This window comes from Anas acuta, chromosome 5 (assembly GCF_963932015.1).
Source record: "Anas acuta chromosome 5, bAnaAcu1.1, whole genome shotgun sequence".
Taxonomy (NCBI): domain Eukaryota; kingdom Metazoa; phylum Chordata; class Aves; order Anseriformes; family Anatidae; genus Anas; species Anas acuta.
The window spans coordinates 5,736,286-5,753,263 of record NC_088983.1 but is presented as its reverse complement, the minus strand read 5'-3'; the positions used below and the strand labels follow the sequence as shown (position 1 = coordinate 5,753,263).

The 16,978-nt window shown below is 56.2% G+C and overlaps 1 protein-coding gene across 4 annotated transcripts in view; it reads right to left on the bottom strand.

Moving 5' to 3' along the window:
• Nucleotides 1-16,516, bottom strand: part of DAAM1 (dishevelled associated activator of morphogenesis 1) — an 84,017-nt gene extending 67,501 nt beyond the window's left edge. Inside the window, exons 1-2 of one of the 4 annotated variants that reach the window (XM_068682441.1) lie at nucleotides 16,392-16,516; nucleotides 3,032-3,129 (exon numbers count right to left, since the gene is read on the bottom strand). The gene's annotated coding sequence lies outside the window, so the exon portion shown is untranslated. Of the gene's footprint in view, nucleotides 1-3,031; nucleotides 3,130-15,286; nucleotides 15,309-16,391 lie in introns of those variants that run through there. The other 3 variants (XM_068682442.1, XM_068682439.1, XM_068682440.1) reach the window with 3 other exon arrangements.
• Nucleotides 16,517-16,978: the final 462 nt, after the last annotated feature.

The window sequence follows — 16,978 nt, the reverse complement described above, 5'->3', positions numbered from 1 at the left end:
GTAGCCAGATGTCCTCACCTTTATGGCAGGCTTTTGGGTTTATTCCAAGCACCTTAGGAAATCATTTCTCTGCCTCTGATCAGAATGCTTAGAAAATTAAAAGAGAGAAGCTTACATTTTCTACACTTCGGCAAGAAACCCTGAGGTTCCTTCTGAACACCAACGTGTTTGTGGTTATCACACAACCAGAGCTAAGGCGTTTGAGGGAGGCGCTGGTCTGAGTGCCATGGGAGGAGGTGATCCCACTCCTGCAGCCAAACCTCCCCCCTGCTGCCACGCCGGCTTCCACCCGTGCCAAGAACCCTGTCAGAAATGGCAGGGTCCATAAGCCAGAGCCTCAGAAGTCCTTCAAAGTCCAAAGCTGATTTCCATCTCTTTCAACTTGCTTCTGGACACAATCAAACCCCAAAGGAGGCTGCTTTCCAAGGGAGCCCTATCAAGCGTACGTGGGCTTTAGATTAGACTTTCTGTAGAAAAGAAAAAAGCCTTGCTCGAGGATGATAAAGTCTAGACACCACAATATATTTTCCATCTGATGCAGCAAGCCTAAAAAGCCCTCCCTTGATCTCAGACTGCCATGATCAAAGCCATTATCCCATTCGGAGCCCTTCTGAAACTTTAGCTTCCAAATGTGCAAGTTATTTTTAAAATCTAAACCAGGCCAAGCCTCTTGTTTGGAGTTTTACGAGGAAAACGGGGTGTGCTCGTCCCAAACCTTCCCCCTGCATCCGCGAGCGGCTGGCGGTCGGCCCGCACACATTTGGGGGACACAGCCCACCTCCCCACGGTGGACACAGGAGGGAATATTCCCCTTCCTTGACCGAGATGAAAGGTTTTGGAGAGCACCCGCGTCAGACGGTGCCGCGTGGCGAGCGCCAAGCCTGGCATGCAGCAGTCAGAGGGGACCTGTGGTCGGTCCCCACAGCTGAGGCTTGCAGCGGCCAGGCTGGGAGACATCAAGGGATGGGAGTGACGAGGAGCCTGGGGACATCTGGAAGGGCATTTTGAAAGCACGCAGGTGCCAAGCTGCATATCCTGTGTCCCGAGGCAAAGACGGGTCTTAAAACAGATGGGGACAGGAGGTGACTCCCTCCATGGAGGGGAAAGGAGCAGTACAGAGCACTCATTTGCTCCAAAGCTATTTAATAGCCAAATTTATGTTCCTAGTGAGTGCCTCACTCATCTAAGCAGCTTGTAGAGCATTAGCACTATAAACAAGCCGAGTTGCCTCCATTTGCTCCCAGCACCCGCTTTGAAGGCACCGCTCACCTCTCTTCCCTCCTCACTCCCCGTTTCCACTCTTCCTCCACTCCCAGCACCTCTGTGCCTCCTCCCACCTCTCCCTCAGCCCAACCTCTGCCCAAACACCACCACAGCAGACCTGGGAAGGCCACAGTGAAGCAAGCAGGCAAGCATGGAGAGGGGCTAGAGACCCTCCATCCCCACTGGCCTTGGGAAGCCAACAGCAGTGCTACACATCGCATGTCATGGGTGCTTCAGGAGGTGGTGTCAGGAAGAGGAGCCCTCCACTGGCTTTCCATTTCGGTCAACATCATGGAAAAATTCTGGTTGACAGCCTTCCTTCAGGATTTTTCCATCACACTGGACATTTCTCACCTGAGCAGAAAGGGTGAGGGCAATTCGATGGGCTGGAAGGGACCTCACAGCCCATCGAATCCCAGCCCCTGCCATGGGCACAACCCCTGCCCCCAGCCCAGGCTGCCCCCAGCCCCATCCAGCCTGGCCTTGGGCACTGCCAGGGATGGGGCAGCCACAGCTCCTCGGGGCAGCCTGCACCAGGGCCTTGCTGCCCTCAGCATGAAAAACACCTTCCTTATAACCACAGGAGTTACAGCTTACCCGAGTTAGTGCAGAGAGGAGATGGACTTTGAGCTCAGCCTGCTCATGAGCAAGTTTTCCTGGCTCTGAAGGCACCGAGGCCAGGCAGATGCTGATGGCCCCACCTCGCACCGGCCTCCTCCCTTGCACGGGAAGGCAGCGAGCGAAGCCACGCCACGCATCCGTAATCCTCGACAGGGGCTAATTAAACTGCAGTTACTGACCTCAGGACAGAAGCCGGCCAGAGAAAATTTATGGTCTGCATCACACGGGCGAGCGGAGGAGCTGATGGGCCGGCGGCTTCGGGGTTTAAAAGGCTGCGGGACTGCATCCATCACCGGGAGCAGCGCGCGCCCCGCACCCTTGGCCCTGAGGGTTGTGCACGGGATATCTGACGCGATAAATTAGGCAGCTGACGAGCCAGCATCGTGACTGCTGACTGCTAGCATGGCTTCCCAAGAAAGCAAAACCAAGGAAAAGGGAAATTATCGAGCCCCACGCATTGCCCTGTGTGCCACCGCCAGCATCACCCTGGCCCCTCTGCACAGGCTGCTCTCGGGATCACAGTGATAAATATTGAAGGGAAACAGGCACATCATTCATTTAGGCTCTGTGCATGAATTGGGGGTGGCCCCAGCACCACACCTGTCTCGTGGTGAGCTTTTCCAGCCCTCTTTTCCTGTTTTTCAGTGTTTTTCTGTGTCGCTCTTGCATTAGGGAGGGGGGAAATACATACCCCACTGTCTTCCCTTCCAAAACCCTACGTGCAAATAAAAGCTGGAAACCAATTGGATCGCCAGGCCTGGGAAACTTGTAGCACTAATTCATTTCCAGGCAGAACCATGACTTTTATAAGGGACACCACCGAGTGAAGGAGTCAAAGGCATAACTGTACAAGGGAAAGCAAACGCCCTTTATTCCTGCAAAGACATTTTTCTCCCTCAAAACGACCCCGAGTAACACAGAGCCTGCCAGTTTACAGGGGTATACACTGAAGGCTTGGCTGAAAGCAAGCTCATTAAGCTGGCTGGGTCGTTAAGCGCCAATCAAAACAGGCAGTCCTCTGATCATCACATGAGGGGTTGCGAACCAAACACTTAAATCAGGGAAATCACCAGCAGGGAAAATCTTTCCAACCCACCCCCCCAGGCAAAATCTACCACCACCACCCTCTTTTTTTTTATTTACTTACATAAGCAGCATGACAGATAACTTGGAGGAAATCAGATGCTTAATGATTAAGCGACACTCAGGCAGCACTCTGCAAGATAAATACGCCCTTTGGAAACCCTGCAACAAAAACAGAAGGTATAAACAGACAGTAACTAATTATTCTGATTAAATCTTGGAAGACCTGAAATACCCGACCCGGCCAGACTGCAGCAGAACAAAGCCCGTGTGTGCCTGCGCGGCTCGCAAAAAAAAATCAGTCACACCCTTTCCAAAAGAATTCACAAAAATAAATGCGAGTGCTTTTTGTTTGCATGCGTGTTCCTTGAGGTCTGCGCCGGTAGGAAACCTCTGCAGTACCCCGGGGGGATCCGTTGCCATCAGCTAAAATTAGACATCAATGAAAGCAAAGTTCCCCGAGCGGGTAAACACGGGGTTGTTCCTCCAGCATGTGAGCGAAGCTCCCACCACGCGCTTTGGGAGTGGCACGCTGGGCTTTTCCTCCCCTAAAGGCCATCGAAACCAAAAACGGAGCTTTTTTTTTTTTTTTTTTCTGGATTAAAAGAAATTAAGGGAAGTAAATAAGGCGTGCTCCCGGGGAGAAGCAGAGGGGGCAGGAGCACACGGATGGGATGTGGTGTGCTGGGATGTGATGGGATGCTTGCTGCGGTGCCGGGGCACCCGCAGAGCTCCCCTGCAGCTTGCCAAGCACCAGGGGCACAGAGCAAGGCTCCTGATTTATCGTGGGCCATGAGCACAGCACCAGGAGCCTCTGTTATACAGCAGACACAGCATCCAGAACAGGGCAAGGGGATCTGCTCAGCAGACATCGCCCTGCTCTCCTCGCCTCGGAGGAAAAAACTTCATTTTCCTTCCCCTTTTCTCTCTGCCCTCCCCCACCACACTAAATACCAGCGAGGCTCAGGGGAATATTTAATCTCAAACCTCAGTAATCAATCAGTTCGCCCTTGCACGCGAGCAAGAGTTGCAGCATTAAGCACCAAATCCCCTTTCTATCCAGCAATGCCACGTTTTAATTACGTACATAAAATTCGCCTTTTAACATAAATCTCAAACGGATCCCGCCAGCCCTGGGCGGTGGGTGGGGAGGGACACGGGGACGGGGGAAGCACACGGGGACGGGGGGAGGAAGGGGAGGAGAACCCATGGTGGCAATTATTGGAAATGACAACTTTAAACGGCTGCTCCGGTTTGCTGCGGGCACGACGATGCTTTGACCTTGGGTTTGCTCCTCACCCTGGCGCAGAGGATGGGCAGAAAGCTGCTGAGATCCCGCATCCAGCCCCAGCACCACAAGCTGCATCGCCTTCACTGCCCCGCGCCAGCTCGCACGATGGAAAACGGGGGCAGCAAACACACGGTGGGCACACATTAAAAGGTTTGGGCCAGGCTGTGGTAGAAACAACAGCAGCAGTGTCTCTCCTCCAGTGCTAGGAGCTTACTCAGAGCCTCTCCAGCTTGGTTTGAGGAGGTTTAGGATCTCTCCCTGCTAACATTTGTACCTTCCCAAGTGTCATCGCCCAACCAACAGGACCATCGCAGGGCTGCCAGCACAACAGGCAGGCATCCCTCCCTGGCACCACGCCCCAAGTGACAAAAATCGATGTTAAAACCCTATATATTTCAAACACAAACACACACACACAGACTTTTCCAATATCAGGGAACAAAAGACGGGACATCCTGCTGAACCATCGTGTGCAGCTCGGCTGCTCTCTGCAGCGACGAAGGAAATCAGAACCAGAGCCCACGCGCACACCCGCTCACCGCGGCGTGTTTTGGCTCTGGGAACATTTCTGGGTCCCCCCCAGCGCAAGCTCTGATCTGCAGGAGCTGCAAAATGATCTTGCAACCCCCCTGACCGAGGAGCAGAGGGGCTCCAGGGTCCATAGGCAGCCTGGAACACCAGGCTCAGCAGCTCCGAGGTGCCCAAAGCAGCACCGCAGCACGAGGAGAGGACAGAAATCAGCTCCTGCACATGGCAGGGAGCTTCTGCCCCTCTGTGCAAAACGAAACACCCCAAAAAGCCACAGCGTACAGAACAAAGCAAGCTCAGGTCCTGGGGCTTGGCCGCTGGGTGAACCCACCCGTGACCGCCGCTCCTGCCCCGCTGGATTGCGATGCTCCGATAAGGCAACAGAAACAAGCTCGGGTTTGGGGATGGCGGTGTTATCTTTGACTTCTTTACACGGAGCAAACCTGTGGTTTTGAACCCTGTTCTTCCAGGCACGTCCCACAGCAGGCTCCTTAAGCACACATGCGTGTATCGCTTTCAAAGGACGCACGCACCCTGGCTCGCAGAAGCAGTTTTCGGAAGGGGATGTGGTGCGGTGCAACGGGAATTTTCCAATTCCTCCCAGCAGGAAATGCCACGCTGAGATCTGAAAGGCAAATTTACCTGCAACCGAGATTCCTGCGCCCCGGTTTCCTTCAAAAGGCGGCCGCTCCCTCCCCCCTTTATTTTTGGCTTCGCTTTCCCCGAGACTTGTAACATCAGGAATTGCTTGGCACAGGGACAAATTCCTCAAGCTCCACACGCATACCTAGAGAAACTGTTTCACTTACAGCCGCCCTGATCCCTTCAGCCCATGCTGGTAGATGCTCATTTTGGAGGGACCAGGCAGGGCTGGACACCCTCAGCGTGCTCCCCAAAGAGGCTGGTGCAGTTCAGGATGGAGACGCTCGGTATCCAGAGCCAGCTAAACCTCCCAGGCACAGAAGCAAGGATGAATTCATCGATTCGTGGAAAACGTCCTCCTAGATGACTTCTTTCAGAGCAGCAGGACTGGACAAAATGAGGGCTATCGGGCTGGGCTGGCAGCAGCGCTGCGGGAGCGTCAGCTCTGGAGAGCACTCGTCTGGCTGCAGCTTCCAGGTGCGTGCTCCTCGCCAGGCTGAGAGCTGCTGGATGCTCACCGCCGCCTCCTGACAAAGCGACGTGCTCTTGAATTTTTCAGTTTCTCGAATAAAAGGCAAGAGGAGCTCTCGTATTATGCACAGCACAAAGCGTTTTCCCTGGCTCCTGTGCATTTGTGGCGCTTCTGTGCGCTCTTACATCAGTCAAACCAGCCCCTTCCAACGCCGATGCCAGGACCCACGGGACCAGCACAGCCCCTGCTGCCAGCCCATCGCATGCCCATGGCCAAAGCTGCTGCTTCCCAAGCAGATTCAACATTAGAGCCTTTTGTAGCAGCGACTGCAGCTTACTGAAACTCAAACCACCATCCACAGCTCCAAATCACCTTCTGGAACCATTTACCGAGCCCCCATTTTCAGCTCATCTGCCAGTTTGTAAGTCAGCATCAACCTGAGATCGATTTTTTCCAGCATCAGCAAGGACGCTGAGTACCGATGGATGCGCTCCTGCAGGATTGTACCTGCAAGAAGTGCTGCGGGAACACCTCTGCCTCTTACAAATTCCCCCCCGCTGGTGATATTAAAACCACAACGAACTCCAGCGCCCTGTTTTGGATGCTGGGGAGGAAATGTCACCTGTACATAGCAAAAATGGAAAATTAAATACATCCGTAGCAGTGCAGCATGCAAACTCTTTGTGCTCCTGGCTCTCCAGTCTGAGAGCTTATTATTGCTCTATCATCACGAACACCTGAGAGACAAGGGACAGCAGCGTGCCAGGCCGTGTCTGGTAGCTGTGCGCTCACGTGATGGGAAGAGGAGGGTGGAAAGAGCAGAAAAAGGGATTAAAGATGGGGAGGGAAGAGGTGTCGGGGAGGAAAACCACAGCGCTGGGCTCCTGCTGTGCTCACAGAGGAGGGCACCAGGGACAATCGGCTCTGCTGCATTTCGGAACCGAGCAGGTGCCCGCAGCAGAGCAGAAGCCACGCTGCTCTCAGAAAGCCACCCCCTTATTTTCTTCACCAACTAACTCACACGAGGTGACCTTGCAAGGGCAAAGCCGATTCCCCCCGCATTTGTCTCTAATTTGCCTCCCCCACCCATTTTTAAGCCAAACCAAGGATAACGCCCTGCTCTCCCTTCAGGTCACTGGCTTCTCGTAGGCACCATGACGTGCGTTATTACTCATTTATGTGACACCCGCAGCTCTCATTGCCCTGGGTGGCTGCTGGCAGGGCTGGGGCTGGCACCGTGCTGCCAGCACACACACAGATAAGGGGTGACCCTGGCTGCCGAGGATGAGCGTGGTGACACACTCCAGATAAGCAAAGGGGAAACGGGGTTTCAAAGCAGGGCGCCGACACGCAGAGCAGGCAGTCACGGATGGCTCCCACCTCTCTCACCACTTATTTCACCACTTATTTAGCTCAGAAGTTGCCTCCGTCGGAGACCCCGAAGATGCCGCAGCACTTTTCACCCGCTGCGAATTTTTGGTCTCTCGAGGCCTCCTGGAAGCCCAAACGCAGAGGACTCTCGGATGCTATCCCACAAGACAAGCCTCAGGAGGTGAGCTATATACACGATATTCCCCCACTGGTGTTTATTTTCCCTTTTTACCTTCCCAGACAAAAAAGCCCTACCTCTGCTCAAGCCAACCAACAGCTTCTTATTCCTTTGCATCCTCAAATACTCCACTGCTACCTCTGGGAGGCCAGCAGAAACCTCTCCATCCTGCCCTCCCCTCCATCCTGAAGCCTCCAGCCGTGCCCAGGTAGCCACGGCGTGGCCACCAAACCCTAAAACATGTAATATCAACAAAAGGTGATGGCCCCACAGCAAGACCAACTGCTTCTACAACCACATCCCCCCGAGCTAGAGATGTCCATGCAGTATCAGACATCCCACAGCTTGGCCACCAGCACGGCCCAGCCACGGGCTAGCAGGAGGCAGCAGCGCCTTGCCCATGGGGTGTCCTCTCCCCACCGAGTCCCGGCATGGGATTCTCCTCCTGGGCCTGTTTGGAGCCGCTTTGCATAACCAAAATCAGAGCTGGCCGCAGTAACCACATCTTCAAGGGTGTATTTAACTCCGATGGAAGACAAAAAGGGTTCGGGTCCACCGCAGATTAAAGGAGCTCAGCCTGGTTCCTTCAGGAGCTCGCGGCCGCCCCGAGCACGTCTCAGACAAACGCGCTCCTTGCAGCTCGGTGGCCTCCGGAGGAGGAACAGACGGGCTCCTGCGAGGCTTTGACAAGGGAAACGCAGAGCGAAGAGGTGGTGGAGTAGGTCCAACAGGTTCCCCGAGCCTCGGGCACGGCGCAGTCTCACCGGGGTTGCTGTCATCCGTCTGGACCCCGCGATGAGGCACGGTGACCTCCGCGGCTCCTTCAGCCCCAAGGGAGGAAGAGGAGGAGCCGGGACAGCGGGGGGAGGATGAGGACATTTCCCTCCTGGTCTTCAGCCACTCAGCTCCAGGGCAAGGCCTGTTTTCCCTGCCTAATTTCCACCCGTAACGTTTCATCCGCCGGCTCCTCCAGCGCGGTCACAGCACACAGATGGGACCGAAGACAGGGTTATTTTTACATTTTCCCCCCCGGGGAAGCCACATCAAGTGCCACGTCGCGTCAGATCACCATCATGCTGCCGCCTCAGCCCCAGCTCCATCGCAGCCCAGCCGAGCACCAAAACCATCTCACACTTTTGGGTCTTTTTCTTGAGGTTTTTGGGCTTGGCCACGCCGAGATGCACCAAAGCCCGCGTACCGCATGAAGGAGGAGCACTGTGCCAGCGTCAGGGATTTCTTTAAACCCTGATCTCTGGGCATTTTTATACAGGAAGGAAAATCCCAATGCTTACATGAGTAATTGAAGAGTTTCTGTGCTTCACAGAGTCGTGGTGCTGTGATGCTCCTGCTCCGTGCCAGGGCAGGGACGTGGTGACAGTCGGGTGGCCACCAGGAGGGTCAGGATGGGGAAAAATGGATTTTTTTGAACAAAGGGAGCAGTTTGCCCAATGTTTTATTCCCCTCCTTCCCTTCAGGTAATGCTTGCCACCACCCGGGCACACCAGAGCAGCCTGGCGTTCACCAGAGCAGGTTCTGTGCTGCTTCTCTGCAGTTACTTTACAAACAGCAAAAACAAACAAAGAAATAATGAATGTCTGCACCCTAAAAGCATCCCACGGCCCTTCCCCCGCCAACACCTCCCCGAGCATAGCGCAAATCCAGCTGCTCCACAATCTTATCTCGACGCAGAAACAGTCTGGGAGGAGATACAAGGGTTCCCTGAAGGCACGGTTTATTAAAGGCATCTTTATTTAGCTGCTTTTCTTCAAAAACACTGCACTAAAGTGCCGCTCCCGGATGGGTTTTCATTGCAGCAGCAGGGCAAGCCAGAGGCAAACCCCACTGAGGCAGGGATGTGGGGATGGGTCCCCGCTGCCACCCACACCTGGAAAGCTGCTGGGCTCCTTCCCAGGCTAAAAAGCAGCCCAGAAACAGAGCCCACGGCCAGCCCACGGCACTTCCAGGCACCCAAAAGCTGCAGCAACCCCGCTCAGAGCCACCCGGAGCTCTGGGGACGTGCACTGATGAGTGTTTTGGTGCACCACGGTAATGCAGCCCATGGAAAGCTCCCAGTTTGCTCGGCAGCTCTGCGTCTGTCCCCTCGCTGCGTACATTGGCTTTGCACACCCGTAGCCAAACGCACTTAATGCCAGGGTTTGAGAAACACCGAGCTACAACACCACGGAACAAAGAGGCACCGGTTTGCACACATCCCCGGGACCTTCCCTGCAGCCACGGCTTCTTATTTATCCAACACGCGATCTGTACACGTCGAGCTATTTTAATCCCTCCCGCTATTAATGGGCGGAAAAGGCGCTTGGGTGAAGGCGTTCGGCAAAAATCTCATTTAGAGATCAAGACAAGCTTAATTGGTTTCTAGCCAGACCCGCACAAAGATGGGTTACTCCACAAATACAGTTGCTAATCTGCCCATTATACTCCGTAAGCCCCCAACTGACAAAGAAAAAGGGGGGGAAAAAAAGAAGGAAAAAAAAAAAAAAGACAAGATGCACAAAGGAACGCGGGGTTTTGAGCACGCTACTTGGAACAAGGAGCAAATTTGGGGAAAAAAAGCTGCGGATCCTGCAGGAACAAGGGGGTTGCTCTTTTTTGGGGAAAAGGAAGAGCCAAGTAGTAAACAAGACAACAAAACCCCATCTAATGGGGATCAAATGTGTGTTTTCCCCCTCGCGCCACGCGCAGCCACCATCCACGTCGGGTTGGTAGGGAGCGTCCCCAGCAGCTATTGTCTCTGCAGGTCTGCAGCAGCGAGGGGAAAAGCCAACACGGCCGAGGAAAACGTCACTTCACGAGTGGCGGAGCTGAAAGGACGGAGAGCCTCGTGATTAAAAAGCGCACGGGACCCGAAACCCTGGAGAGCTGAATTCACTTCCTCACTCGGCTGCAAAAAAAATAAAAAAAAAAATAGCGAGTTTCCTGTGTGATCACATCCTAGATGATTTATTCACGTATCTGGTGTTGAAAACCGAGGGGAGGGGGGCGGAAAGGAAGCAGGAGGAGGAAGGGGAAGAGTCGATCCTGCGGGCTTTTAATAGGCTTGGGGTTAGCCGAGCACCGCGGCGGCTCAGCTCCCGGCCCGCGGCGCGGATCCTGCCCTGGGAATCACCAGGCAGGTGATGAGAGGGCTCGCTGCTGCCAGCCTTGTGCAACAGCCCGAGACTCCCTGCTCCAGCGTAGAAGGCCTGTTTATTTCTTCAGATGCCAGCCAGTTTTGCTGGGTGGGAAGAGCGGCACCCCAGGGACACCCCACGGCACGGCGCCGCCAGGTCCCACAGCCGCAGCCTCTCCTCCAGGTGCAGCCCAAAATGTGACACACGGGGAACAAGATGGGGACACGAGGCAACCGAGCCAGGACTCACGGCAGCACCCTCTGCATTCGAAGTGCTTCGGTCGAAGTACAGCAGGAGGCTTTCCCCACACGCACCGCAGCACCGGGCTCTCACACTCCAGCTGGTCCAGCCCCGGCCCGAAGTCAGCAGAGTTTCATCTGATGTCACTGCTGGGCACCTCCTGGAAATCCACCCGCTGAGCATTTTGAGGTTAAAGTCCTCCTCACTCGGTTTTTGCTCACGCGGAAATGCGTCAGGCTGTCGGATGGCTTGAAGCAGGGACAGGCTGCATTTTATGGACCTTTTTAAGGAAGTTGTATCATGACGACTACGGGAAACGCTCGGGCTCGTGCCTACACAGTCCACAGCAGACCCCATCGCACGTCATGTCTGAAGACACCACGATCACTGCTGCATCCCTCACAATGTAGAGCTGGCAAACACTGAACTTAGCGAGTGGAAGAGCAGCCTTTAGTACAGAAGTAAACGCACAAAACCCATGAGCACCAAGACTTGCCTCCAACTCCAGATCCAAAAGTAAGAAGCTGTCTGTAGGGATTACAGCGTTTAGCACACTCCAGAAATTTTTCCTGACATCTTCTTGCTCTGTGTAATGGGGAGGAGGGACTTCTTGCAGCTCCAGAGCCACCAGCGATTTCACGTGTGATGTCCCAGACAGCAGCCTGTGCCGAAGATAAAAGGAGCTGGAGTTTAAAAAGGGAACTGAGTTGTCCCCGGGGAGCCTCCAGCCGCTTTGTGGGATGCATCCGTAACGAGGGGACGGTGACGAAGGGAGCGCCGTGTGTCAGGTCTCCAAGCCAACCCCTTCCTGCCAGAGAGCTTCAGCAAGCAAACGCCTGACGTGAAGTAGCTGTCAGGACAGACATTTGAAGCGTCGCCTCTTGTAAACAGGGTTGCTCCGGAGGCACAGGGGATTAGGGCAGTTCAAACAGTCCTCGGCGTGACTTACCGGAGCGGATCTGCAGCTTCAGCTCTTCTGCTGCCCAGCTCTCTCCCAGCACTGCTGACAAACACCTGGGATCCCACCCCGAAACCTTCGACCCCACCAACATCCCTGCACACAAGCAGGGGCAGGGACGGTGATGGGAGAAGCCCCAAATTCCAGAAGAAAACCCCCAGAAGAAAACCCTCACCCCTATAAAGCACTGAAGGAACCCCCACCCCACGGTGATTTCCCCAAAACCGCCAAACACAGCCAAGTTTTGCTCTGGGTAGGGAGCCCGGCTGCTGCTGTTTGATTCAAAATCCCCAAAGCCAGGCTCTGAGCAGCACGGTCCTGGGCTGCCTTTCCCCTGCCTCCTGAGGCTGTTGGATTAACTAGGTCTTCCCCCTCTTTCTATCACCAGGGTTTGGCTGCTGATGGGTTGCTGGGAGCTGTGCACAACCCGTTTCCAGCCAGGGCTTTGCTCTCGCAAGAAGGGACGAGGAATCCCATTGCAAAACTCTCAGTGACAGCCTGGGAGTTCACCCTCTCGTAAAAATGCTTGAGCCTTGCCGGCACAGCCCGGCGAGGGGCAGCCCAGGTTTTGGGGCAGGTAAGCCGTGCACACATGATTCAGGTGAGCAGCACGTAGCTGGGAGTGCATAGCTAAGTGCTGCTCACCCGAAGGAATGCGGGAGGCGCAACAAGAAGCCACTTGTCTGGCACGGCGAGGAGCCCTGCAATAATCCGCGCCGCCCCAACAGCGCCGAGGAGCCCGGCTCTCTGAAGGATGAGGCCACCAGCACCACGATCCCACCAGGATGGGCAGCGGGCAGGCTCAGGAGGACGAGGACACCTCCAAACCATCAACACGCCGCCCCTCCCTGAGCACTTCACGCAGGCACTGCCGTGTGTCCTCGGTGCCAAGTCTGGAGGTTCAGAACCAAAGCTCCAAAACAACTTGGAAGCAGCCAAAAAATAGCAAGGCAACCACCCTGTCCTTCAGGAAGGCACAAAAAGTGAACAAATGAGCACCAGCAACCCAGCTCTGATGCTCTAATGCCATGCCACCAGCCAGCAATGCTGCGGTGATGGACCCACGGTGGCACGGACCCTGCCACCATGACAGCCCCTCCGGCGGGTGTCAGCAACATTTTGCACCGCCTGTCAAAGCCTGTCCGTGCAACCCGGTCAAGGAGCAGCTTATTTATTACCTTAATGACTCCCGATAATAATGACTCATCAATGAGCGCCAGCAGGTTGGGCCGCCCCGTCCATCTGGCCGATTTAGGAAGTGACTTCCCCGCGCAGGTGCTCCCGGCAGCACAAAGCCCTTTCATTCAGCAAAGCCAGAACAAAAGCCGGAGGCCGAGCACTGACCGCCAGAGGAAGCACTAACGAAGCCGGGGGAGCGCTGATTCATGTGGAGCACGCAGAGGTTGCTCCCGAGCTCGGCGCGGGGCAGGACACCCGGAGAGTGACCCCACCTAACTTCACCGCGAGGAGAGCCGGGGCAGATGCTGCTCGGGTGATTTCACACATTATTTTGTGCTGCTGTAACGCAGGTGGCTGGCATTCAGACCACACCGCTCACGGAACAAAGCCCTGTCGGCTCACCTCATGAAAGTCTCCAGGTAACCAACCCCGTATTTACGGTGTGCCAGGCTGCTTCTCTCATCTCCACCTCCTTTGTTTTCTTCTCGGAGGCCACAAAGATTTGAAAGTTTTATGACTCACTCGGCTGAGATTTTCCACGCTACCCCAGAACTCCTGGTTCTTCAGCACACTCCAGAGCACTGTGACACCCCACGAGGACAGCAGGCACCGGGCACAATCCACCTCCCGAGAGGGCAGGTGGGAAAGGTGGCACCGGCACAGCTTTATCCCAGCTGGGCTCAGACCAAGACAGCAGCAGGAAAAAGAAGAACCAAAGACAAAATGCAAATGCACTATGCAAAAAAGCTACAGCTGGCGTATTTAACTGCTTCCCAAACTTCTGCTAGCTGTTCCTCCCATCCCCTAGTACAGTCAGCACACAGAGTAACCTATATGCTAAGCCATATAGATTCAAGTCAGGGTAGACACTCAGCATTTTTTCCCCAACTTGCACCCTTTTGTTCAGATCACCTTTTTCAGCGCAGAGCTGATGTTTGTCATGGTGCAGAAGCGAAAAGTACACATATCATTACCTTCAAGAGGAAGGAAAAAAAATCAATGTGGACACAATTTGAATGCTACAGGGTTCGACTACCACGATTTGCAAAAAAACAGCTGTCCCAGCAGGTCATGCAAGCTTCATAGGACAGCTGTAAAATGCAAGATCTTCTTTCCCCTTTTAAAGGAGATTTACTTATATAAAATGTGTATTAAAAAGAAAAACACATGCAGGCTGAAGCCCTGTAGTTAAGGCCCACTCAATTACAGCAGAACGAGCGCGCCCTGCTTCACAGGGCCTCACCAGTCAATCCACGCAGCCGGGCTGAGATATTTAATTACCAGCATCAAGTCAGAAACCAAAGCACCCAACAAAATCCTCATTTGTGCGAGAAGCCTGCAGAAATCCCGTCGAGCAGGCTTTGGCAATCTCCAAAGCTGACAGCTGGACGCCCTTGCTTATCTCCTGCTGGAGCGCGCGTGCGGAAAAGCCCCGAATGCTTGCAGTGCCGAGCGAGCCGTGCAGGCAGCCCCGCCGGCCTCTTGTAAAGGCTCACAGAAATAGGCGAGCTTCATTTATTAATACTTCAGGGATAAAAGCGGCCGTGCAGCAGCAGCTCGGTGCGTACGAGTGAAGAAAGAGGATGGGCAGGGGACGAGCACGCGGTGCCCACCGCCAGCCACCCTCACAGGTACGCTCGCTGCCCGCGCAGGAGGGATCGATGCAAGGGTTGATCTCTTCAGTGGGATCCCTCAAAGAAAACCTTTCAAGCAGAAGCTGGGAGGCTGCTGGTGACCAACAGCATCATCACACCCACTTGGGCCCCCCGCTGTCTGCCCCTCGTGCTGCATTTCAGTGGTTTTGAAACTGGGAGCAAGCCAGCAATGATGGTGGGCACAGGTGGGACCAGGGGGGCTCCGGGCCAGCAGGTAAACCCCACCCAAAGGCTTTCTGCAAGGGAGGAGTCACTCGGTGGTGGTGACAGCTCAGGAGAAGAGGGGGAAGAAGCCAAAACAAAGAACAGAAGCAGGGGGAGATAACCGCGACCCGGGGCCGAGCGGCCGTCGCCCCCTGCTCTTCCCATCCGCGGAGCCCTTCCTGCTGCCTCCCAAAAACAAAGGGTCAGATAAGGAGCCGGCTCAGGTCGAGACCGGTCTGACTCCGCTTCCAGCCCAGGGCAGCGGATTCGGGGCTGCTCCTACACCTCACCCATCCTGTTTGCCTCCCCGGGGCGGAGGCCGGGACGCGGAGCCGGCTGCGTGCCCGGCCAGCCCCAAAACACCGCAGGGCCGCACGCAGAGACCCAGCTGGACAAGGAGGAGGACGAGAAGGAGGAGAAGAAGAAGGAGGAGGAGGAGGAGGAAGCCTCCACGCTTCCTGCTGTCCCACCTTGCCTGGTCGGGGATCCCAGACCCTGGCTCTCGCTCCCTTGAGCACACAGGAGGCGGGTGGCCACCGGTGGCGTCTGGCTGGTCCCCGAGCAGAGCGAGTCACTCATTAACCGAGGAGCGGCCAGGTGGAGGTCCAGCCCGCGGCCAGGAGGAGGTCGGGCCCGCGAGGCCACGCAGGAGGCCGGCAGGGGGAAAGGAAGCCGGTGGGAAGAGGATCACAGCCCGTGGGGCCCATGGAGCCCTCGCTGCGGGCGGGCCGGGAGCGCCGAGCGCTCCGAGGTATCGCCGTGCAGCCGGGCCCGGGGAAGGAGAGCGGGGCTGTGCTGCGAGGCGGCCTTCGTGCGAAACACCGCCGGGTTTTGTGTGCAGTATCGGGATCGACCTCTAGAGAGGGGGAAAAAAATGGGGGAAAAAAAGGGAAAAAAAAGGGAAAAAAAAAGGAAAAAAGCCGTGTCTGCTGCCCTTCTCGGTGCAGCGGGGTGAAGCTGGCTCAGTGCATGGTGGTGAACGTTTGCGACACTCGGGGGCCACCCGGGGGTCCTGGCACCCTGCTGCCCACCTGGGATTTGCACGCCCAGCTCCTCATGCCCTGCTTTGCAGCGTGCAGCCCCTTGTCTGAGCTGCTGCCCAAGCGAACCACTCGGCTCTGGACAGCGGGAGGGCTCTGGTCTGGCTTTGCCTTAAATCAACCTTGATGCAAGAAGGATGCCCAAAGCACCGAAAGGATGCGAGCAGCCCCCGAGGATGAAACCCCACCGCTGCCACTGATGGCTTCGCATCCACCCAAGCACAATCCGACCGCAACCACCGCAGCGGAGGCATCGCCCTTTCTGCGCCCCCGACCCAAATTCTCCATAAATCCCCCCAAAACCCTCATCCTGGAGGGTGACACAGCCAACCTGCCCACCCCCCCCCCGACCCCAACCCCGCTCCCCCTCCCCAGCCCCATGCCGACCTCCCGCTGCCCCTGCACAGCCCCGGGGGGCTCCAGCACCCAGCACCCTTGGGTGGGCAGCCTCAACCCCCCCATCGCCACCCGGCCCCGCTCCCCTCTCCACATAGGGACCCCGAGGGGGGTCCCCAGGGCTCGGTAGGGCACTCACCGAGCGGCTGCGGGCCCCCGGTACCTGCCGGTGCGGCGCGGAGCCCGCCCGGCCCCTGCCCACAATGGGCCGCGGCCGCCCCGCCCCGGGCCGCCCCTCGGCTCGGCCCCGCCGCCGCCATGGCGTCACTCGGCCCGCCCCAAGATGGGGGCGGCGGGGGTGGGGTGGTGCTGGGGGCTGGCACAGGGGGGTAGGGGGTGAGGGAAGGGATATAGGAACAGGGAGGGAATGGGGGGAGCTGGTATGGGGCATAAGTACTGTGAGGAGAGGGTGGGGGAGCTGGGGGGGTGGGCTGGGGAAGAGGGGGCTCAGGGCAGAGCTCGGTGCTCTCTGCAGGTACCTGGAAGGGGTGGGGAGCTGGGAGTCGGCCTCTGCTCACAGGTAACCGGTGATGGGACCAGGGAATGGCCTCGAGTTGTGGCAGGGGAGGTTGAGGTGGGAAATGAGGAGACATTTCTGCTCAGAGAGCAGGCAGGTGTTGGGACGGGTTGCCCAGGGAGGTGGGGGAGTCGCCGTCCCTGGGGGTGTTCAGGGGAAGGTTGCGATGTCCCCTGGTGCCTGGGGACACGGTTCAGTGGTCACGTTGG